Below are 23,035 nucleotides of genomic sequence, written 5' to 3'. Positions count from 1 at the left end.
GTATGTGATAATATGACCTTACAAGGCTCCCCCTTCCTCTAATGCATAGAATTGTGCCATTGGACATGAATCCAGCCATTTAATTCTTTTACACGAACATAAAAATGTCCTCTATGCACGGCAAGAATAAAGAACTGAAGAGAAGCCTCAGCATCTAATCGAATGATGTTCTCTCAACCCATTTATACTTCTCTGGAGGCTCTCTCAGTGGTGCTTTCCTAATGAGAAAATGATTTTGGGGAGATGACCAGTATCCTGTAAACAAGTCACTAAAACACCCCCCATGCTTAGCCATCAGACAACATCCTTAGACTATATGCTCCATTAAGGTAGCTGTAGACTCTGTCCATTGGATCCCTTCCTGTACCCTCAGTGGCCAGCCAGCACAGTGTCTGGAAAGTAGGAGGTATGAGATAAATATTCTTAGAATAAATGCTTCCTGAACTCCAGTCTAATTATTCTACACCCAGACAGACAGCTTGGGAAAGAACATGGCCTTCTCCCCAGGGTTTTAGGGGAGCTGTTGTCTAATGTCATTGTTAAGGTGTTTAGTGCTTCAGCCTTCAGGAAAGAAAGAGCAAGGACTATTTTTAAACCCCACTGGCAAGAACTCCTGACATCTTTGAAAGATGAAAAGAAAGTTGCCAAGCAGTGAAAAGCAGTAATTATGCCAGGCAGACACTCATCATTCGGACCAGGGATCTTCATTTAATTTACCTCAGTTAAGACTGAGTAATTTGTGCAGAGGAACCTCATTCAGACTTTCAGCTAAATTTCAGATTGAAAGGATACTGCCGGCTAGTGAGGAGCCCTGATGTGGAAAGTTACAAAAACCATCAATATGTTTTGTGCTCTTCATTACTTGATACATTACCCCATAGATATCAATAATAATATGAAACAGCAATGGCAGGGGATGTTTATAGAGCACTCTAGTAGGTCTTTCACATGTACTGTCTCACTTAATACTCAGTAAGATACCACGAGCTACATGCTATCGCCCTATTTGTTTTCAGTTGCAAAAACCCATCATTCAAAGAACGTGAATGGCTCCATGGAGGCCTCACATGTGTTAAATGGTAGAGTCAGAAGTTAAATCCAGGCTGCCTGATTTCAAAAGCTCTTGACAACTAGATGAATTTCCGGTTGAGTAATGCCTTAAGATTTGTCTCCACCTTCTTTCTGCAAATTTAGATGAACATTTAGAAGACAAGTAAGAGGAATCTGAATATCACTGGGTCTATTTTTCTCTATTCCTTTCTACAACAAGTGTTAGCATGATCTAGACCACAAGAAGGTGCAACTACAATGACCTCCCAGGCCCTGTCTCACAGCAGGTCTCGGGATAGATAGACCAGAGTGGGGTAGCCATATTCAAAAAGTAAGAGGCGCCTGGGTGGCTCAGTTGCTTAAGTGGCCAACTTCAGCTCAGGTCACGATCTTGCAGTTCGTGAGTTCAAGTCCCATGTCCGGCTCGGTGCCGACAGCTCAGAGCCCGGAGCCTGCTTCAGATTCTGTGTCTCCCTCTCTCTCTCTGCCCCTCCCCCACTCACACTCCATCTCTCTCTTGTGTTTCAAAAAATGAATAAACGTCTAAAAAAATTTTTTTTTTAAATTAAGAGTTTTCTTTCATCTGTCATTGCACAAACAGAGCTGTTAAGGCATTTGCCATTAGAAGACTTCATCAAGTCACCCCCCTCTCTGAGCCTCCTCCTGGGGAAAGAGCATGAGCTTTGGATTCACACAGACAGAAGGACTCCTGGGAACCCACCAGAAACAGAGAGAGAGTAAGCTGTAATTCTTTGGTCACTCCACCTAGTACGGTGGAGTCATCGAGAGTTTCTGCGTTCATTCATACAGTACAGAATGAACTATATGATGTTCATTCATCATATAGAATGATGAATTCTAGGGGCGCCTGGGTGGCACAGTCGGTTAAGCGTCCGACTTCAGCCAGGTCACGATCTCGCGGTCTGCGAGTTCAAGCCCTGCGTCGGGCTCTGGGCTGATGGCTCAGAGCCTGGAGCCTGTTTCCGATTCTGTGTCTCCCTCTCTCTCTGCCCCTCCCCCGTTCATGCTCTGTCTCTCTGTCCCAAAAATAAATAAACGTTGAAAAAAAAATTTAAAAAAAAAAGAATGATGAATTCTATATGATTCATCTAGAATCATAGATGAATCTAGGCCTAGATCCTTGCTGCCCAGTCCAGTAGCCACCAGCCACATGTGCATATTTCAGTTGAAAACAAATAAAATTAAAAATTCAGTTCCTTAGTTGCACTGGCCACTTTTCAAGTGCTCAGTAGTGCGTGTGGCTAATGGCCACTGTATTGGACAATGCAGATCTTGACCATTTCTAGAATATTCCAATCATCACAGAAAATACTATTGGACAGTGCCAGTCTAGATAAAAAAGGAGAGCAAACCCTTGCTGGCCAAATAACTGGTATTTAAAGGAAAAGGGGACACATGCTCCAATTTTAGTGTTAGTTTTAATGAGAGGTTTTTTTTCCTAATGATTAGTCAGGGCTCACTCAATCATAAGAGGAAAAATGCAACTCAAAAATAGCTTCAACAAAAATAGAGAATTGATTTGTTCTTACATTTGAGAAGTCTAGGAATAAAGCCCAGCTGGATCCAGAGGTTCCAATCTCTCCTTAAAACTGTCTCTCTTCTGTAAGCCTTACTGTCTTCTATGTGGGCTTTCTTTGTAGGCTGGCTTTAGTATATGGAGGGGGGGGGGCGCAAAGGTGACCCCCCAGTAGACTCAGGCTCCTATCATTCTTGGTACCCACAATCTCAAGTTTGTCCTTCTATATCAGTCTCTGGTTGGCTGGACCCTGATCCATCCCTATGTTCAGGAGTATGGAATATTCTATTGGAAAGGATCGGGTGCCAGCTTCTGAGGAAGGGGGTACGGAGAAGGTCACACTTACCTCAATTACATGGACTAAGAATGGAAATGGGTGGTTCTTCCAAAGATGTCTGAGGCAAGCAAGCAAACAAGTGCACACACACACACAACACACACACCACAAAACTTCTACAGCCATCTGCTCATATGGAGCCCCACATAGTAGTAGTATTCGTACGAGCAGTAGTAACAGTAGGTAGTAATATTAAGGTGGAAGTGTCTCCAGAGTAGTTTTCGCTGAAACACAGGGATATTATTTCAACTACTGCTATTCATCACAGTTTATTGACTACTGTCTCTGCCTAACAAAAGAGGCATTATCTTTGCACATTTAAAAGATAACAAGCATCCAAACACACCTGGTACCAGGCCAGGTTCTCTGATTTGTTTGCTGTATGACCTTGGGCAAACTCTACTTTCTCAATGCCTTAATCTTCTTATCTTAAAATGGGGATAACAATACCAGTTTTATGAGGTTCTTTTTGAGGATAAATGGGGTAGTCCATAAAAAGTGCTTAGCACAATGTGCAATGAATAGTAATCACGCTATACATGCTAGCTATTGTTAGCTCCATTATTGTTACAACCTTCCAAGACAGTACAGGGGAAGGCTAATGAATAGTGAAAACACTCTGTGTTCTAGGAATGAGGAAAGCGAGCAGTCCCTGTAAGCTGGTGGGTCCCACGAGGATTTCCCAAAGCACACAGGACATGAGCAGAGTTTTTAAGCATGGGCACACAGGCAGAGGGAAGGGGGTGCAGCGCTTCTCCCTGGAGCGCCCGAGAAACCAATGCCTGCATCTCTGAAGCCCTGTCTCTCACTAGGGAGTAGGAAGCAGTAGAGGGTAGAGGTAGGAGTTTCCCTTTAACCATCATCCGCGGAAAAAGTTGAGAGGCAGCATGATTTCTTGAACATTAATAAAAAGAGCACAACAAAACTGCATCCGAACAGCCAGGCAGGCGTGTCTCCTGTGCCGTTCCTGTACTGAGCCCTCAGCACTGCCGGTGGCTGATGGTGGTGAGGTCTTCCCAGAGGGGCGAGCCTGAGCAGACTGTCTGGCAGGGCTCGGTGCATCTTCCAAATGCCTGTCTGTCCAGGGGGGTGAAGGCCTCCGAACAGCTGCTACGATGCTTTGTAAACAAGTGGGGGACACACTTCTTTAACCTGGAATCCTGCGGCTGAAAAATATGTTTACCTCTCCAAGGATTTGGCTGGAAATGCTTCAAAGATTTCTGCTTGTCCCAGAAAGCTGGAGCTCAGTATGAAGTGATGTGCTTCATTTCTGAGAACAGTGCTGTCCTTGGGTGAGAAGAACAGTATTTTCCAGCTTGACAGTAAATAACTTTCTGACTTGGGCAAGAGCACAGGACCAGATTATCTCAGAGGTAGATGAAATGCAGTTTAGCTCACGCGCAAAGTGGATGTGAAGAAAATGTTCCCATCCGAGGTGGGGGCCAGCACTGTGCCAGAGCAAGGCACACAGGAAGACATTTCCAGGGCATGTTGTGATGACTGGATCATTTCCAGAGACCACTGCCAAGGCGGGCCTCTGGGCAGCTGCAGCTTTAGAGAAGCTTTATCATCCCCTCTGCCTGCCCCCCACCAAACTGTGTGCATGAGTGTGTGTGCATGTGTGTGTGTGTGCGCACACACACACACATGCACACACACACACACGCACCAGCTAAAAGCATTAATTAGCATGCTTTTATGTATTAGATCTTAAAAGCCATCAGGGCAGCTGTTGTCTAGAAGCCAGGGAGCTAAATTCAAGTCACGGCTCTGTCATTTGGCCATACAACCTCTGCCAGGTCGCCTCACCCCTCTGAGCTTTGATTTCTTCATTTGTAAATGAAGATGATACGATCTGAACCAATTAACTCAGGGTTTTGATGAAGAGCCAAATTAAAATGAGACAATGTATAGGAAAGTCTTCTGCAAATGCTAACGCCCTATTTTTCAAAGTATGGACCACAGATCAGCAGCACTGACTTCACCTGGAAGCTTGTTAGAAATGCAGCTTCATGGGCTCTGCCTCAGACCCACCGAATCAGAACTTGCATTTTAACATGATTCCCCAGTTAATTAATATGCACATTCAAGTTTGAGAAACACTACTGTAATGCACTATAAAAATGGATTTACAGATTAGTTGCAAAGTTGAATAAAACCCATCTGACTCTTGGTTACTGAGGAAGGACGGCTGACTCAGGAAGTCAGTGGCTCAGATATTCCCAGAGAGCAGCAACCACTGTCATTTACCAATTCTTGGAGACATCCAATGCCATGTGAATAAAGCTTGCCTTGTAATAGTGTGACGAACAGCATTTTTATACAAGATTTATGGTGTTTTTTTTAAGTATCCGGACTTGAAAAACCCTACGGGACAATTTGGCCTTCCATCACTGACTGCATTTACTACCCTCCCCAACCCCACTTTGGCCCCTCCATCCCCTTCCCCTCTTGCTCACTCTACTGCTACCACAATGGCCGTCCTACTAATTCTCAAACATGCCAGGCACCTCCTGAAGGAGAGCCTTTGCATTGCTATTCCCTCTGCTTAGAATGCTATTCCCGTCAATAGCCACAGAGCTCAGGCCCTAGTCTCCCTGAAGTCTTTGCTCAGATGTTACCTTCTTGATTTCGCCCTCCCCAACTCCTCTATTTAAAAGTGCAACACCTCCCTTTACCAGGATTTGTTTTTCTCCATACCAGTTATCACTTTCTAGCACACTATCTACTAATTTATTATGCTTTATTCCTAACCCTTCCTACCCCAAAATAGAATATAAGTTCATGAAGGCAGGGATTTTTGTCTATTTTATTCACTGCTATATCTCTGCTCTTGGAACATTCCTGTCACCCAACTGCTTGGCATTTATTGGATGGATGGATGAATATACAAAAGAATGGCTTTGAACATGGGCTCTGTAATCAGATAGACTTGGGCATGAACTTCAGCTCTGCCACCATGAGCTGCCTGGCTGTAGGCAAACGGTGCATATTAACAGTTCTGGTACAGGGCCTGGCACTTAGGGATTGGCTCTATACATATAGGCCATCATTATTAAAACATAATTATTATTGGGGCGCCTGGGTGGCTAAGTTAGTTAAGCATCTGACGCTTGATTTTGGCTCAGATCATGATCTCACGGTTCCTGGGATCAAGCCCTTCATCAGGCTCTGCTCTGACAGCACAGAGCCTGCTTGGGATTCTCTTTCTCCCTCTCTCTCTCTCTCTGCCCCTTCTTTGTCCATGCTCCTGTACTCTCTCTCTCTCAAAATAAATAAATAAACATTAAAAAACATTATTATTATTACCATTAAATATAAAATATAAACCTCATTCTCCTAAGAGAATGATTAACAATTATCACTTATTTTAATAAATCAAACTTTCAAAGAATATGCCACATCAGCCAAACAGGACAAAGGACGGGGACTCATTTCTCAGTAGTCAATTCTTTTTGCATCAGTGAAAAGAAACAAAAAAATAAAATAATAATTTGCATGCGTGAATATACTTCACTACACCTAAAGAATAAAGCTCCATATCTTCTTTTTAGGGGCAGACCAGGAAATATTGGTTTCTTTTATATTTCCAAATAAAATAGAACATCTGTCATTGGACAAGTGAACACTTGGGCTGAATATCAAGGAATGACTTTACAGTGTTATTGGCCTGAGAAACTGAACAGATGAGGAGGTGGCTTTCCCAACTAATGAGTCACTCAAACACACAGGAAAAGGAACTAGAAACTTTTTCCTACATGCTCAGACCCATTGCAAATATTTATAAAATAAATGGTGAGTGGGGTGCCTAGGTGGCTCAGTTGAGCATCTGACTCTTTATTCCAGTTCAGGTCATGCTCCCAGGGTTGTGGGATCAAGCCCCACATTGGGCTCTGTGCTGAGCGGGGAGCCTGTTTAAGATTTTCTCTCTCTCTCCCTCCCTCACTGCCCCTCTCCAACTCACACTCTCTAAAAAATTTAAAAATAAATAAATAAACTAATTAATAATGAAATGGTGAATTTCTCATAATAGTTATTCTAAGTATTTTTCTTAGAGGTAAGAATTAAATATAAAAAGACTATTTTAATTCTGTTGGCTCATTCTTTTGACCTTGAACATCACTCAGTTCTTTACCTGCAGTAAAAGAACTATTCGTGTATGTAAATCACCTCACCTCTCAAATCCTCAATTCCGTTTGCTCAAAAATGGGGAGTTGAATTAGGAAGCACCTAAGGTTCCCTCTAGGTCTTATCAGTCAGAGACTCAGTGACATAAAGCATCTCAGTCTCCTTCATCCCTAACCCTGGCTCCATCCAATCCATCACTAAGTCCTACTAGTCTGACTCTAAAATATATTTTAAATCTGCCCACCTCAAAAAATAAAAAAATAAAAAAATAAATAAATCTGCCCACCTCTACAGTGAGCACCCTAGTACTTACTCACCTGAACTAACTTGAGAGCTTCATAATCAGTCCTTCTCTCCTGTTCCTTTCCAACCTATGCTCCCACAAAGCAGCCAGCATGGTCCTTTTGAAATAAAAATTTGATTCTACTTATTCCTCTGCTTAAACCCTCCAATAGTTTCCTTTGCACTCAAAATAATGTCTCAAATCCTCAGCATGGACAACAAGATGATGCACCATCTGGCGGCTCTCCCACCCTTACCCCCTTCCTCTGCCTCATTTTGTAACCCTCTTCCCCTCTCACTGCCATCAGTGCCACACGATCCTCTTAGGTCATTCCCAAGTGCTGCTCATCTGCGTGCTACTCGGCCTAACTCTTAGCCTTCAATCCCACAACAAATGTCTCTTTCTCAAAGAGGCCATCTTGGATTCTTCATTGTCCATTGTATCCCTCTTAATTCTTTTACTTCATAACACTTGTAATCTGAAGGTATGCATCCCTTTACGTGTCTCTTTGCTTCATGTCTCTATCTCGTTTTAGGCTCTAAGCTCCTCAAGGAAAAGGATCATTTGATTTGTTCATATATTCAGCACCCAGGAGAGTTCTTGGCATACAGTTGGCAATAAATGAATATTTGTGGAATAAATGAATGGATGAATGAAGAGTATTAGCAACTCCATCTATGAAGAGAAAGACAAGAATAGGACTTTTTTTTTTCATTACCATCTTATGAAATTATTATTTAAAATAATACATGCAAAGCAACTTGAATTCGTAAAAAAATAAATTTAAAATCAAGGCATTATTCTTAAGATAATTGTTCAGATTAACTTGTCAGAGGGTTTTACTAGGAAAAAATTGTAAAATCATGCTTAAATTTTTACAAAATGATACATTTATGGACCACATAATAAACTGAGTATCAACAGATATGGATTCATATTTTAATGACTCAAACACTGTGATCACAGTGTTATCGAACCAGTGACTTTAACCAAGTCACTTAGTAAATAACTATGTGCTTAATATCCATCTTGAATAACTTGGTAAACAGTGATTGAGGATATATTAAAAACATGCAGGGGTACCTCACTGGCTCAGTTAGTTAAGGGTCCAACTTCAGCTCAGGTCATGATCTTCCAGTTCGTGAGTTCAAGTCCCACATTAGGCTCTCTGTTTGTCAGCGTAGAGCCCACTTTGGATCCTCTGTCTCCCTCTTTCTATGCCCCTCTCCTGAGCTTTCTCTCTCTCAAAAATAAAATAAACATTTAAAAACAAAACAAAATGCATGTTTCCTGTTTCAGTGGCATTAACAGGGCTAACTAAAATGAATATACCAAAAAGGGAACTTGCAATTGCAGTAACTTTAAATATCTGTTATGAGAAAGGAGCTAACTACTATTATAATTATTTTTAATTTTTTTAATGCTTATTTATTTTTGAGAGAGGGAGAGAGAGACAGAGCAGAGTCGGGGAGGGGCAGGGGCGGGGGGTGGGGGGTGGGGAGACACAGAATCTGAAACAGGCTCCAGGCTCTGAGCTGTCAGCACAGAGCCTGACTCAGGGGCTTGAACTCGCGAGATTATGACCTAGGGCGAAGTTAGACACTTAACCAACTGAGCCACCCAGGCACCCCAATGTAATTATTATCAGAAAACTGACCCAAAATTCAGTTTGCATACTTTTTTACCTTCTTTATTCCCCTATGGTTAGGTTTTCTGAGTTCCTGGGGCAATGAATTAGACAATGAGTAAGCTACAACAACATTTTATTACAGAAGATTCAGAATGTGGTGTGACCACTAGAAGGAAAGAAAACTAAGAAAAGGCTTGGAGACTGACAAAGATGGGGTGGAAGCTGTAATCCACTTGAAGTAAAACTTGGATAGACGTTAAGATGTACCATAGGAAATGGCATGGCCATAAGGATAAGTGAGTAGGCACTTTCCATGCCCAGTTTGCTGAAAAATAGAGAGAATGATCCCTGGTCCTAGCAACCAATGAGGAATATTTTGAGAATAAATTAGATACAGTTTTCCTTTGGTGGAAAAGCACGATATAATTTATGATATTGTTATTATAATCATTAGTCATCTTTGTCTAGATTTATGGAGTGACTCATCCTAAATTAAGCCTTTGGAACAATGAGAAGAGGGAAATTTATGAGACCTACAATGATTTTCTGGTCTCATAAAAGATTGTAGTACTTGATTCTTGAGATGTTGAAATATCTCTGCCTCTTAACAGGAGGCTACAGGGACCATCCTTTGATTCATTATTTGATAAGTGTTTCAGGTCTCCCTCCTTCTGCTCCTCTGGGACTAATAATTCAGCAAGCATTTTAACAGTCACCTTGGCTGTCAATAAATTATTTTAACTTACCTTTACAGTGCCTGCTATTTTTCTCCTTTTCCCATGAGAATAAAAATTGCTACTTTTTTTAATTCCCCATAATTTCTCTACATATTCATTTAATATTCTTGGAGCACCTATAACATCAAAGCAACAAGCTAGGTGGAGAGATATAAGGGGAATAAGATCCTGTCCATCCCTCAAAGAGCTTAGAATCCAGTTGGGGAATATAACTAAGAGCACCAGATCTGGTGGATATTTTCAAGAAGAATGATCAGGTCACGGGGCCTGAATGGATAGAGTGTGAAAGAGGGGAGAGTACAGGTTTTCTCTCCTAGCAAGAAGAGATGGAGAATTGGGCAGATTTGAGGAGGGACTCATCAGCTCAACGTTAGGCACACTGAGGTGAGGTTGATAAGATATCCAGCAAGAAGCTTGACCCATGGGTCTGGAGCTGGAGAAAGAGGTCAGGACTGGAGACCGAGGTTTGGATTTCACCCAAGGAGAAATCCTGGGACCGGGTGACATTCTCAGTGAGAGAATATGAAAAGAGAGGGAAGATGAGGGAGTCTGATGACGAAAGAGATAAGAAACAAGAGATATGTAATTTTTGGAAGAAATACAAGGGCTAATGAAGAGAAAATAAAGGACGGTAAAAGGTAGAAAACGGCAGAGAGACGAGGGGGGAAGAGGAATCTCGATGTGAGCAGAGTGGAAGAATCACCCTTGGAAAGGAGCCTCCTTCTTTCTCTCCAAGCAGAACAATGAGGAGCAGACACATGCAGACATACTCTGAGGTGAGATATAGGAGACTTAAACAAGGGAGAAACTGTTGGCTGAACAATGCAAAGTTGAATCAGAAAAGGTGTGGTGCTCAGAGAAAAGGACAACGTGTAGAGAAAGGAGCATGGATATTGGCATTGGCCAGCCCTGGATCCAAACCCCAGCTCTTAAACTCATTATCACTGAGATGTTGGACAAGTGCCTTTCTTGCGTGGAGCCTCAGTTCTGTCTCCTATAGAAATGGCAAGTAACAAAGAAATACTCCAGGAGGTTGTTTCGAGCATTAAGAAAGAGCAAATGTGTGAAGCACCCAGCTCCTGCCTGGGCTTCAGTGAGGAAGAATAGTCAGCACAAACTGGGCAGAAAAACAGAACTTGGGCTCTCACACTTGACTGTGCAACCAAAAAAGAAATCCAGATTGCTAGGCCTCAGCCAGAACCAGTAGGTCTGGGTGGGACTTGAAAAATATACATTTCTTTTATTTTTTTTTAATGTTTATTTCTTTATTTTGAGAGAAAGGGAGAGCAAGAGAAAGTGAGTGAGTGAGGCAGGGGCAGAGAGAGAGATGGACAGAAAATCCTAAACAGGCTCCAGGCCATCATCACAGAGCCTGACGGTGTGGCTTGATCTCACAAACCATGAAATCATAACCTGAGCAGAAATCAAGAGTCAGAAGCTTAACTGAGTGAGCTACCCAGGTGCCCCAAAAAATCTGCATTTCTAATGAGTTCCTAGGTTATGCTGATGCCAGGGGCCCAGGACCACTGAGGCAGGGAATCCTCTGTGAGGAAAGATCAGAGGGCTAAGAGATTTTGTTGGCACTGGAACGCAGGTTCCAGAAGAATGGGATCACATCTCTTTTTAGAGTTATTTTTCCATGAATGCACTGTATCATTTTGTCTCCGGAACCTTGGCCACCTGTCTTACGAGCAAGCACTCTCTTAGAACTCATCCGGCTTGGTGGCTGGAGTGGTGGGTGCAGAGAGAGAGAGAGTAGCTTCGAGTTGCCTAAAGAGGGAGATCAAGGAGAGTCCACCCATTCTCAGTGTTGCCCCCAAGGGCTTTGAGCGAGGGCCATCAGGAAGGTGTCAGTATTTGGGAGTGGGGCTGAAGCAACATGGCTTTTTTTTAAAAAGTGGAAACTGTCAAAGTTTATATATTATTTTAATTTTGTTCTGTCTTTTCAATATTGCATGGCCCAGGTGTTTAATATTTCACATGTTTCTCTTTTTTTTTTTTCATCTTAAATTACTTTTTATTTTTCTTATTCCTTTCCCTGGCCCAAAAGTACCTTTATTGCTAAAAATGGTAGTTTATAACCTTTTGCCATGGATCAGATTATCTCTGAGCAATTTCTTTTCCCTTTTTTGTTCCTAATTCCTTCCCATTGTATTATTCAGTTATTCCATTCTATTGCATCCATTATTCACTACTTTTTTTTTTCAAACATTGATTCTGCAGAAATCGAACACCCTCATTTTTCATTTCTTGGTTGGAGTTACTTTAGAAACTCAACTAGATTATGGCTCCTAATGCACTAATGCTCTGCTGAGTGCACGTTGCCCGGCATTTTTATAAGTTCTGAATATAAAGTCAAGTCAAACCCTATTCCTTTTCAAGATTCTCCTTTCATATATCGTTTAAGAAAATTGCTCAACCATCTAGCTTGCTTCTACTTAGTCCCTGACTCATTTCCTCACTGCTGAATGCCCCATCATCCTTCCTACATTTATATTTTCAGTCAAGGAAAGGAAAGTTAACCTGACATTTAGTTGCAGACTGTCACTGAAACTGTGTTCTGCAGCTGGGGTCTGGGGATGGGGGGGGGGGGGCGGCACAAGGACGACACCGGTCGATACATCAGTCAGGCATCACCCCCTTTCTCTTCTCTACCTCCAGTGCCAACGACACCTCACCTGTGCTCTTTCTCATCAACAAGTCAACAAATGTTTATATTTATTCTTAGCTTCCTTTAACATATGGTGCTTAGTCTCTTGCTTTGTGCATAGTAAACACTCAAAAACCACGATAGATGAATGACTGAATGACAAATGAATGGAACACAGACCCAACACAGCCTGGTCCTGTCTACTTGCTTAGCTACTGTTTCACCATCATGCCCCTTTCCTGGGGGTATGTAATTCAGAGACTCCTCCAGTTCCTTAAAAGTGCCATGCTCTCTCACGCCTCTAAACTGTTACATGGGTCACTCCCTTCCAACGCCACTTTCTCTGACGAGCACGGCATTCCTTTCTTCTCCAGAAAATCACCCCTGAGCCCCTGCCTGATTGAGTGGTCCTCCTGTATGTGCTGAAAACATCTCAGCTTCTTTGGTCTAAAATAGCACTTATGTTGTCTGCTCGTCTGTCCAACTCCTTAACTAGATTAAGTGCAACTTAAAAGCAGGGGCTGTGTCTCACGCATAATTACAATCCCAGCTCCCACCTTAATGCTCCAATGGTGGTGTTTAGAATGAATGAGGATGTGCTGATATCCAGGAGAAAGGCAAGGAGAGTTGAGTCAGGAGCGCTGCCATGAACATGGAGAAGAGTGGAAAGGTATGAAATATGAAAGAATTTTTCAGATGGGACAGCTCATTAGATGCAGGGCAATGGGAGGGGAAAAGTAAAACGTGGCAGCTGGGGGCCAGGGGCTGGCAGGATACCTTCCCATCTGCCGCTAATGATTTCAAGTGCCCATTCCTTTAACAGAGGCCTGGGGATTTAATTTCCTTAACAGAACACCAGCAGCTCTACACCATACAGCCTAGTCATTGTTTTTAATAGAGAAAAGTATTCTTTACTGGAACAAGACAATAAGGTGGCTAAGTTAACTGGTAGCCATTCCAAATAATACAAAGCAAGATACAGGTAGTTTAAAAATAAATTCATAGAATCAAAGGGGGCAGACACAGGGTGTCATTCACCATAAAGCTAGTGTTCTCACTTCTTTACCTTCTTCCTTTCAAGCTGCAGTCCAGTACAGGTATTCCTTTTTTAAGCTTCTTTCCAGCTGTTAGGTGACATTACCCCTGTTAAACACTGCTGTAGCTTTTTAAGGCTTCTAAAAACAACATCTCAACTCTTAAAATTGCAGGATCTAACTTGTCTTTTTCAGAGTAATTAGTCCCTGCCCCCTGCCCCGCCCTCCCCTGTTTCATTGTCTCCCCTTTCTCCCCTTCTCCCTCTCTCACTCCCATTGCATGTTTGTTCCTGCCATCTGAGTTGTCTTTGCATGGATAGAAATGTGTTAGATAGTAACACCTACCCAGACCCTGGTCCCTTCCCATTCTATTTTGGTGAGATTCCTGTGATTTAACACTGGTTCTTAACGACAACATCGGATACAAGCTGGAAGAATTTAAAATCTATGCCTGCCTCATGATCCTTCTTTCTCTATCCCTATGTAAAATCCTACCTTCCCTTCCAGATCTGGCATCCAATCTGTGTCACTCAGCTAACAAACCCTCCTCTTAAATCATAGAGCACATATTTTCTGTAACAATAGACACTGAGCGCCCGTCTCCTACATTTTCCATGGAGGGTTCCTCGAGGGGCTGGACTTTGCCCTAGCAGTGCCTGGGATGAGACCGCACACAATAGCCGCAGTAACGACTAGTTATGTTTAACGGACTGCCTCTGCGTTTCAAGCAGCTTCACACCGTCTTGGGGATAAGTGTTTGGTGATGTTTCTGAGAACATTCCACAATAGAAGTTAGTCCCGCACATGACAGCTGGCTTCCAACCATGCAGTTTGGACTCCGACTTTGCTCGGATCTAGCTAGAGAGCTAAGTGGCCTGTGTTTTCTCATTGTGCCCTGTAAGATAGCACCATTACTCTTCGTATGAGAAGCCTTCAGGCACTCCCAGCAGCCCAGTATATTAGGAGGCAATAGCACTTTGGTGAGCAAGCCTCAGTCTCGCCCCTTCTTCCCAAGTAGCTCACTGCACAATCCCGTGCGGGAAGCAAGCAGTGCAGCCCGCGCTGCTGGCTTGTACACAGAGCCGGCTGGAGCCAGCAAGACGGAAGGAGCCAGAGCCGAGAGGGCCGGGACCCGCTGCCTCCGCCGCCCCGCGCGCTGCGGCGCTGGAGCCAAGTGCAGGTGCGCGAGGGCTGGCGTCTGTGAGGATGATTACCCTCATCATGGAAGCTGCCAGACAACTTCAGCATATTCTGTGGCATGTAAACTGCCGAGAAAGAACACTGTCAGCAGTGTCATTTCTAACGAGGGAGAAACAATATATGAAGCAGAAAAAAAAAAAAAAAGATAAAGCCCCAGCCCCCCCCCTCCACCCCCCCCCCCGCTGTACCCTGAACATCCTGGCAGGGGTCTGTACCTTCCTGCCTGCCCCCCCACCCCCGACCTTGACTCCCTATGGCAGGAAGAAGCCCCCAGAGGGGCCCTGCTATTAGCACTGACATTGGCACGTAGGGGTTAGGAAAAGTGGAAACCATGTAATGGTTGAGCCCTGGAAATCTAGACAGTTGTCACACAAGTCCATCCGTTTCTTGGCCGCCTTCATTTATTTTGTTCAGGTTTATCTGGAGAGTGTCTCGTACCATATTCAGTTGTTGTTGTTGTTTTTCCTTTTCCGTTGGTTAGTTTTAATTCAGCTATTTTATTGTAAAAAAAAGTTATTTTGGTTAAAGAGAATTTCTAGCCTTAACAAAGGTTTTGAGGTTGTAGAAAGTTTGATTTTTTAAATAAAATTGATTAAGTAGTCAGGATATGGTATACACACATACACACACACATACTAGTGACACACAGATCGACACACATACACTGCAACATCTATTGTCATGTGGCAAATAATAAATAGCCAATGCATTGCGTGGTAGGGATGCTCCTTCTGGAAGCCCTTTCCATGTTGACAAACGCCCTTCTATCTTGAACTTCCTCACAGAACACCGCTGCCCATCTTCACTGAAATCTGGCTCTATGAGGTTACCACATCCCCTGCTGCCTTTTCAAATGGGTGTGTTCATTCTCCTACATTCCACACACCTTAGAGGATGTCAGGATGCGGGCTTCATATCCTCCTTGTCCCCCAACTGTCTTTCCCTCTCTGTCAGCAGAAGTGTCCAGTGTTAATCTCACTTCTGGAACAAGACATATTTGTGCTTATGTTTCTGCTTGCATTGAGGCAGAATGGAAAACATCGTCCCCTCCATAATTCTCATTCCTTGACAACTCTGTTATTCCAGTTCTTGGATTTATGAACTTTATTTTTCTTCCCTAAATACATCATTCTGTTCTTGATCTTATAGTACTATTATACTTATTCCAGTAACCAGAGCATGCTCCCCTTTAAAAAAATGTCACATTAATTGTCTATGCAAAGACAGTTGTTTATTTCCTGTATGCAGCTTCCTGATTACTATTTGAGTACAGTCAAAAAGAAATTGGATTTTTTGTGCATGCCTGATTCCCTTGCATGCATGCTTTTGTCAAAATTTTGACACAGTAAATACAGACCTCCTCCATGTGGACCCCAATTGATTAATTAAAGGAGAAATTCATTGCAAAATTGCCAGCAGCTGTTGGCTAGAACAGAGGCTGGGGAGTCATACACCAAAAAAGGCAAGCAGTGGAATAGGACCATTTCTAGAGGATGTGTCTGAATTTTGTGGAAAGTGACTTCTTCTCAATCTGAGCCTTTTTTCATTCCATGGACTATTTCAAATATTTAATTTAATTTCCATGTAAAAACAACTTACAGTAAACATTTTCTCTCTCTCTCTCTCTCTCTCTCTCTCTCTCTCTTTTCTTCCTTCCTCCCTCCCTTCCTCCCTCCCTTCCTCCCTCCCTTCCTCCCTCCCTTCCTTCCTCCCTTCCTTCCTTCCTTTCTTTTTCTGGAACAAACGTAAAGAAGTGCATAACAAGACACATTGTCCACTACCAGGGCATTTCCTTAGCATTGTAAAGCACACCCAGGAACCACAATTCGCTTGGTGCAAGATGGTTGTTAAGACCCAACACCTCTGAGGGAGAGAAAGCTAAAACAGCTTCACTTTGCAATCCCATATTCTGAATTCTACCATCAACAGGGATGCATGGCCATATGGAATTTCAGATCCACCCCAAAGGGTAGATAAAAGAAGTTTCCAACAGAGGTCAAGAGCAAAGAACATCAAAAATAAGAGTTAGGGGCATAGGTATAATTAGACATTGTGCGGAGGCTGGAGGGGAAAAAGTCAGTGGAGAAGGGGAGTTACACAGGAGAAAGGGTTCAGGGCGAAACTGTCTAATAAGTCACGGCAGTGACAATTCCTAAAGGTACTTCCTGATTCCCTCACAAAAGCTAAAGTTGAAATTTTCTCCATCTGCACTCTACCTTGCCAGGAGCTCATAAATCTAGGCTCTGACCTCACCATGATGGAGAACTCAGCTGGGACAACAGGTTGTCCCCCGAGCCGCTGCACACGGCACCAGGGGCCACCTGTGAGTCACAGCTTGTGGGAGGTTGAGGAACATCTGGCCGAGCTCATCTCCCACCACCACCAGCGGGTCTGACTCTATGTTACTTGTGTCTGTTTTAAATGTGCCTCTCTCTCCAACACAGCATCTTTGCAACATCAGGATGTTGCATAATGCCTGAGTGGAATCCAAGAACCAAGCCACACATGTAGAACTATGAGAAACCACATGTGGGAGAGAAAAATAACTCAGCTTGAATATTATTTTTCTCCTCAAAGCAGTAAATGTGTTGGAGACCACATTGAATGTTTGATACAGACTGAGAAAGGGCGTGGATGTCTGTGCTTATAAACTTCTGCACTAAAGGGACTTGGGGTATGTTTTCAAACTAATCTTCATAGTTACCATTCATCGAGTGCCTACTAAGTGTTGGACACCTTATAAACATTATCTCTGATTATCCAATATGACCACAAGAGGTTGTTATTATGCTCATTTTTCTAATGAGAAAACTAACTGCTGAAATCATAAATGACCCATCAAGGTTCCACAACTGGTAAAGGGAAAAGGCAGGTTTGGGCATAGTTTCTTTTGCCAAAGTTCGTGGTCCTCCTCATTATGCTTTTTTCTAAGTCCATCTAGAAATGCTTAAAGTGACTAGTGTTGATTCCCTGTTTGCTCAACTCTATTAAGCAGGCAGAGTGTCCTTTTCTTCATGGAGCTCATTGATCCTCAGCTACAGTGGGTAATAAATTCACCAAACCTGCCCAAAATTTACCTCGATTTACTCTAATGGAGTCTACCATATCCTGTAAGTAGAGAAGCGGGAGTACCACCAACTCAAAGCCAGCTCACAGCAGTAGCTTTCAGCGGGACCTTTCCTGCCTCCCTTACTCTCCTTCCTTTGCACTTTGTTCCAGCCACAAAGGTCCAGAAGTCATAGGTAGCAAAATGAGGGAGAATGAACTAGGATGCAGAGGGCAAAAAAAGAAGCCAGTCAAAATCCCTGCCTAGTCACAAACTTTGGGCCTCCAATCTCAAAGAGACTCAGCCTCCAGTTCCACATTTTGAGGGGAAAGAGGTTAACATTAAATCAAGGTCAGAGGGTTTTTTGTGTTTTTTTTCTTATTGTTTTAACACCAGAGTTGATATATTATGAATTTACTTGATACTGTGTTTGGGACTGAATGGCACTGTAGGGACTCTTATTACCTACCTAAAAGTGACTAGAAACTACAAATACCTAAGTGAATAGAATGGAACATGACCCTTCCACAAAAGATTTGAGACCCTTTTGGTCAATACCAAACAAGATTCAATGTGAAAATATTCCAGTCCAAATAAGAGTGATTGGGCTCTATTTTACCTCTTGGCCAAGGGTTCTTGACCCAAGGTCCATGGTGCCTTAAAAAAGACCAAGGAACATTTTATGTATGTATGCACATGTGCATTTTTCTAGAGAAAGAATCCACAACTTTTTATCAGAGTCACAAAAAAAGATGAAAATTATTCCAAAATGAAGAACTTCTGGAGGCCCAGGGCAATCTTAGACCTTGGCTTTATATATCTCCTTCAGATGCACGACTGGTCGGTACCCAGCCAATCTTATCTTAAAGTGAACCTAAGAGGTGGGACACAGATTGAATCATGCTCCAGAAAGTCCTTTGGATGAGATTCCAGGACATCTACAGTTTAGATCAGGAGAAGATAAAAACTAGCGTTGAAATTCAGGATATAGTTTTCTAGGTTATAGAAACAACATCTTCTAATAATTGTTGGCTCATTGAGGTCACCTCTATTCTGATTATATTTTGACTCTTTTCAAGTGAATTGTGATATGCATGTTTTCTGAACCTGTGTTTTGGCATAAAATGCATGTAACTCAACTGGTTTGGTTTCCTGATGCTCAGTTTCTGGTTACTAACCTTCCAAGGCCTTAGCCTTTCTGTCGTGTCCACAATTAGATTAGGTGATGCCTGGTCTGCCTGTTCTAGCTGCATCCTGGAAGGAAAGGCTAGTCCAAAGCATCGGGTTTTAAGTAAGCCGATATCTCTACCATCCCCACTCACCCAAATCATGGGTACCTTTCCCCCCATTTGATGCCACTGCAGCCTCGGGCAGCTAACAGTCACAGGAAGTGAGTCGTTGGCATCCCAAGCTAGAATTTAAGAAACGCTTGCATAGAACATCATAGGATATCGTTAATTTGATACACAGCAAAGTAATTGGGCAAACATTAACTCTCTTTTAAGAATCAAGCACAAATAATAAAACTTAAATTGATCTACGAAAGAGATCAATTAGCTGCTAGAAATAATAGTTTACAGTCAGTTCTCAACTATCCATATTCATAAAAAGTGGCAGAGCTAATCGAACACGGCAGGTAATTTTCAAGTCATTAGTATTTGGCTTTAGAACCCTTTATTTATTTATTTGCATCCAAGTTACTTTCCTAATAATGTTTTGCTTACATTAACATTTAAATGAGGATGGAGCTCCATGCAAGCAGCTGCTGATTGCACAGGAAGACAGCCCATATCCATACCAGGTAAGAGTAGTAGAAATCAAACGAGAGGTTAACATTTTACTGTGGATTAAATTTTCCAAACTCAAATAATTGAGAATGAGCTCTAATCCTCTCGAACACGACCTCTTCAGAAACTGCTCTCTGACCTTCCAGTTAAATACCCCTGTGTGTAATTCTTTGTTAAATCTCTGTTTTCCACACTAGAGCCTGAACTCCAAGGAGGCAGAACAGAGTCTGCCTCGTTCTACATTGTACCCCCACACCTGGAAAGTTTGTTGGTACACAGTAGGTGCTCACCAAATGTTTGTTCATTGAATGCATAAAAGCTGCATCACTCTTTTAATGAAAAATGAGAAAAACTTATCTAGCATTACACAGAATATGTAATCAGGTCCCTAAGAGAAAGCCTGATCTGGAGATGGATGCTCCATGAGCTGAGGCACCCCACTGGTCTGGTTCACTGCTGTGTACCAGCTTGGGGTTCAGTGCTTGATACATTGCACGCATGCAGCGAATAGAACCAGGCCAGTGGCCCTGCCACCTCCACTCACCCAAACCACAGATGTTTTCCCTCCACTTGAGAGGTTATCTCAATTGTGTCCCTAGCCGTGGCGTCATTGGCCAGCTAACAGTCACAGAAGCCGTTTGGGACAATGAATGAGAATAACCAAGAAAAAGCTGCAAGGCTCTGACTGCACATCTTTCCCACCAAGTTGCAGAGAGACAAAAGGGAAACGTGACAGAATTTTAAAGAGGGCTGGTAAGTCTAAGAGATAGCATAGATTCGTGCATCTGGGAACAAACAGAACCTAGTGTTACTAATGTTTGTTTCTGTGGTATAGGCATTAGGGTCTATCTGCTTCCTCTCTCTCTCTCTCTCTCTCTCTCTCTCGCCCTCTCTCGCCCTCCCTCCTTTTCTCCCCTCCTCTCATCCCCTCCTCCTCCCCCTCTCCTACTCCCTCTCCCATTCCTTATCTCTGTCTCTGTCTAAAGTTGGCCTAATCTCTATTCATCTACACTTGAGCTATCTTCCTTGGGCATATCAGGACTTCTGAATCTGTGCAGCCAACCCATCAAAGTATTCTTTAAAAAAAAAAAAAAACGTTTTGTTACTATGCCACCCTAATGTTTCCCTCATGTGGAGTTTTCAGAATGGTAACCTTGACATCAGAATAAAAGCAATCAATCAGTGGTATGCATACTTCTGCTCTGGAATCCAGTGGGGGACCTGAGAACAAGTCAATACAGGCCTTACTAGTAAAATGAATGGACAGGAAATTTCCATTCATGAAAACCATCTTGGAGACCACCCAGTGTAGTGTCCTCACTTTACGAACAAAGGAAATTGAAGCCCAGACGGGCAAAACCACCATAACTTTGCAGAACTCATGTGAGAGCCCAAGAGTCATCTGGCTGACAAGGGAGACATTTTCTATTTGTGGCTACGCTCTGACTCGACAGATAGCTTCTTCCCCTCATCAGGTAGGCAGACACCTCCTCTAGCAGCCATCCTATGTACCCTAACTTTCAGAACCAAACTCCTAGAAGTAGAATTTGGTACCTACTAAATTTATTTTCTCCCCTCAATCTATGGCCCTATTCAAGAATAGCTATTCAGAACCTCCTCCTCCTCCTCTCCCAGCTCTTATCCAGCTGCTAAGAGATTTGCTTCAGATTCCAGAATTTAAGTTACCACGCCCCTCCTTCCAGATACATGGATCCACTTTTCCCCTTGGAGGATTTGCCAAAAGCCGAAGTAATAATCCTAACAATCTTTCAATTAAGTAAGATAATATTTATTACTTTTAACCTAAAGGACCCTTGTTCAACAGGAATACAATTTCACATCTGTGCAGATGGGACCCAGCTGACAGTGGACTCAGCAGATTGTGTGAGACTTGATAAAATCACCTTCTTCTTCCTGACGTTTGAACAGCCCCTTCTCCTGCCATATGTAGCCAAGAAAATAAGCCAGAGCCTGGTGCCCTAGTGATGAGCTGGCATGTGGCTCCTGGGTTTGTCCCCCAAATAAGCAACGTGTTTATTCAAAGGAGTTTATTTATTCTGCCTGCAGAATAGGCAAGGTGTCAGCCAAAATGAATCCTGGCCAATTATTCATGCCATTCAAATTATGTGACATCCTTGCTCTATCCATTGCCTTAAAGTTGGAAAGGAGAGGACAGGCCAGCTCTTGACTAGAAAAGTCCAAGCTTTGCTGTTGATATTTTCACAGTCACCAGCATCCTAGGTGGGCAAGGGAGACAAAGAAATGTCTCAGCCTGGACTCCACTGAAAACAGAACCTGACAGGGGTGCCTAATTTGAAAGGTGAAGTCCTGAAGCAGTGAGAGTTAATGAAAAGAGAAGTGTGACAAGGAAGGTTACAGAGCCACAGTGTGTCACTGTACTGGCCACTGCTTTACCATAAGCCTCAAAGACACACAGCTGGTCGCTCAGCAGGTGCAGCTACTCAGCCACCTGGGATGTCTCCAGACAGGCTGTGCATCGAAGCTGCTCAAAGCAGTCTCTTCAAAGAGGAAGGAGGGGAAATTTATCTGCATGGCTACTTCCCCTCTCTAGTCTCCCAGATTCATTACAAAGGGAGTTCTTTTCCCCAAATCCCAAGTCATGTCACCTAGCTCCCTCAGTAGCTGCTGAAGAAGCCCGTCCCAGTACCGCAGTGTCCTGCTGCATCCAAGCCTGGAAGTGGTCGGAGGGGCCAGAGACCCCACGGGTTCAGCTGACCGGCCCCAGGTGGCAAAATTGCACAGGCCCGTGAAGGACCAACCGATCTGTCTCGGTGGCAGCTGAGGGCCTGGCAAGCAGGTGCAGTTGGGGATGCTGATGAGGTGCTGAAGATTATGGCATGAAACGGCAGCTAGGATTACAATCGTATCCAAAGCACAGAAGTAGATCTTCCTTCTTCAGCTTTTGCCAAATATCTCCTTGTGCTGAGAACCTGGACTGTGTCCCTAATGACAAAAGTATAGCAGACATGCCAACCTAGGCATTACAAAATCTTCAGTCAAAATGATCTGTTCTGCTAGATGCAATAGTGTTTATGTGCGTGCTAAACCCGAGAAACAGACCTTGTGATCTATTACAAAGACCACCAATGAGCTCCTAAGCACCAAATCCAATGAGTACCTTCCAATGTTTACTTAACTTGACCTTTTTACAATGTTTCACACAGCTGAACATTTTTTTCAATAGGAAACGTTTACCTTCTTTGGATTCCACATGCAGATCTCTTCGATTCTCCTCTACCTTTTTTGTCTCCTCTGGTGGGTACTTTCCCTCTGCTAACTCTCAGCCTGATGCACTTTTTAGTCTACATGTTCTTCCTAGGGAACCTCATCTGCTCCTCTGTGCTAAGGATTCCCACAGCTCCAGACTTGTGAGTAAGACATGATCCTGGCAAAAGGAAAAAGACAAAAGGTATCAAGTATTATGACAGTGTGTATGAAATGCTATGCTAAAATGTGTTATAATAGCATGTGCACACAGAACACACTCAGCCTGAAGAATCTGTTTAAACCAATTCTGAAAGGATAAGAAGGAGTTATTCCGAAAGATGAAAAGAGGGAGAAAATTCCAGGGAAAAAAACCAAACAGAACACAGGC

General features: G+C 43.0%; 1 long non-coding RNA gene across 1 annotated transcript in view; it reads right to left on the bottom strand.

Moving 5' to 3' along the window:
* The window catches only part of LOC115506215, a 76,512-nt gene extending 53,710 nt beyond the window's left edge, over positions 1–22,802 (bottom strand). The window contains exon 1 of the long non-coding RNA XR_004343182.1: positions 22,636–22,802. This is a non-coding gene — a long non-coding RNA (uncharacterized LOC115506215). The remainder of the gene's footprint in view (positions 1–22,635) is intronic.
* Between the last annotated feature and the right edge of the window lie 233 nt (positions 22,803–23,035).

Source organism: Lynx canadensis, chromosome F2 (assembly GCF_007474595.2).
Source record: "Lynx canadensis isolate LIC74 chromosome F2, mLynCan4.pri.v2, whole genome shotgun sequence".
NCBI classification, from domain to species: Eukaryota; Metazoa; Chordata; class Mammalia; order Carnivora; family Felidae; genus Lynx; species Lynx canadensis.
The sequence above is the reverse complement of the archived record's forward strand: the minus strand, read 5'-3'. Positions and strand labels throughout refer to the sequence as shown.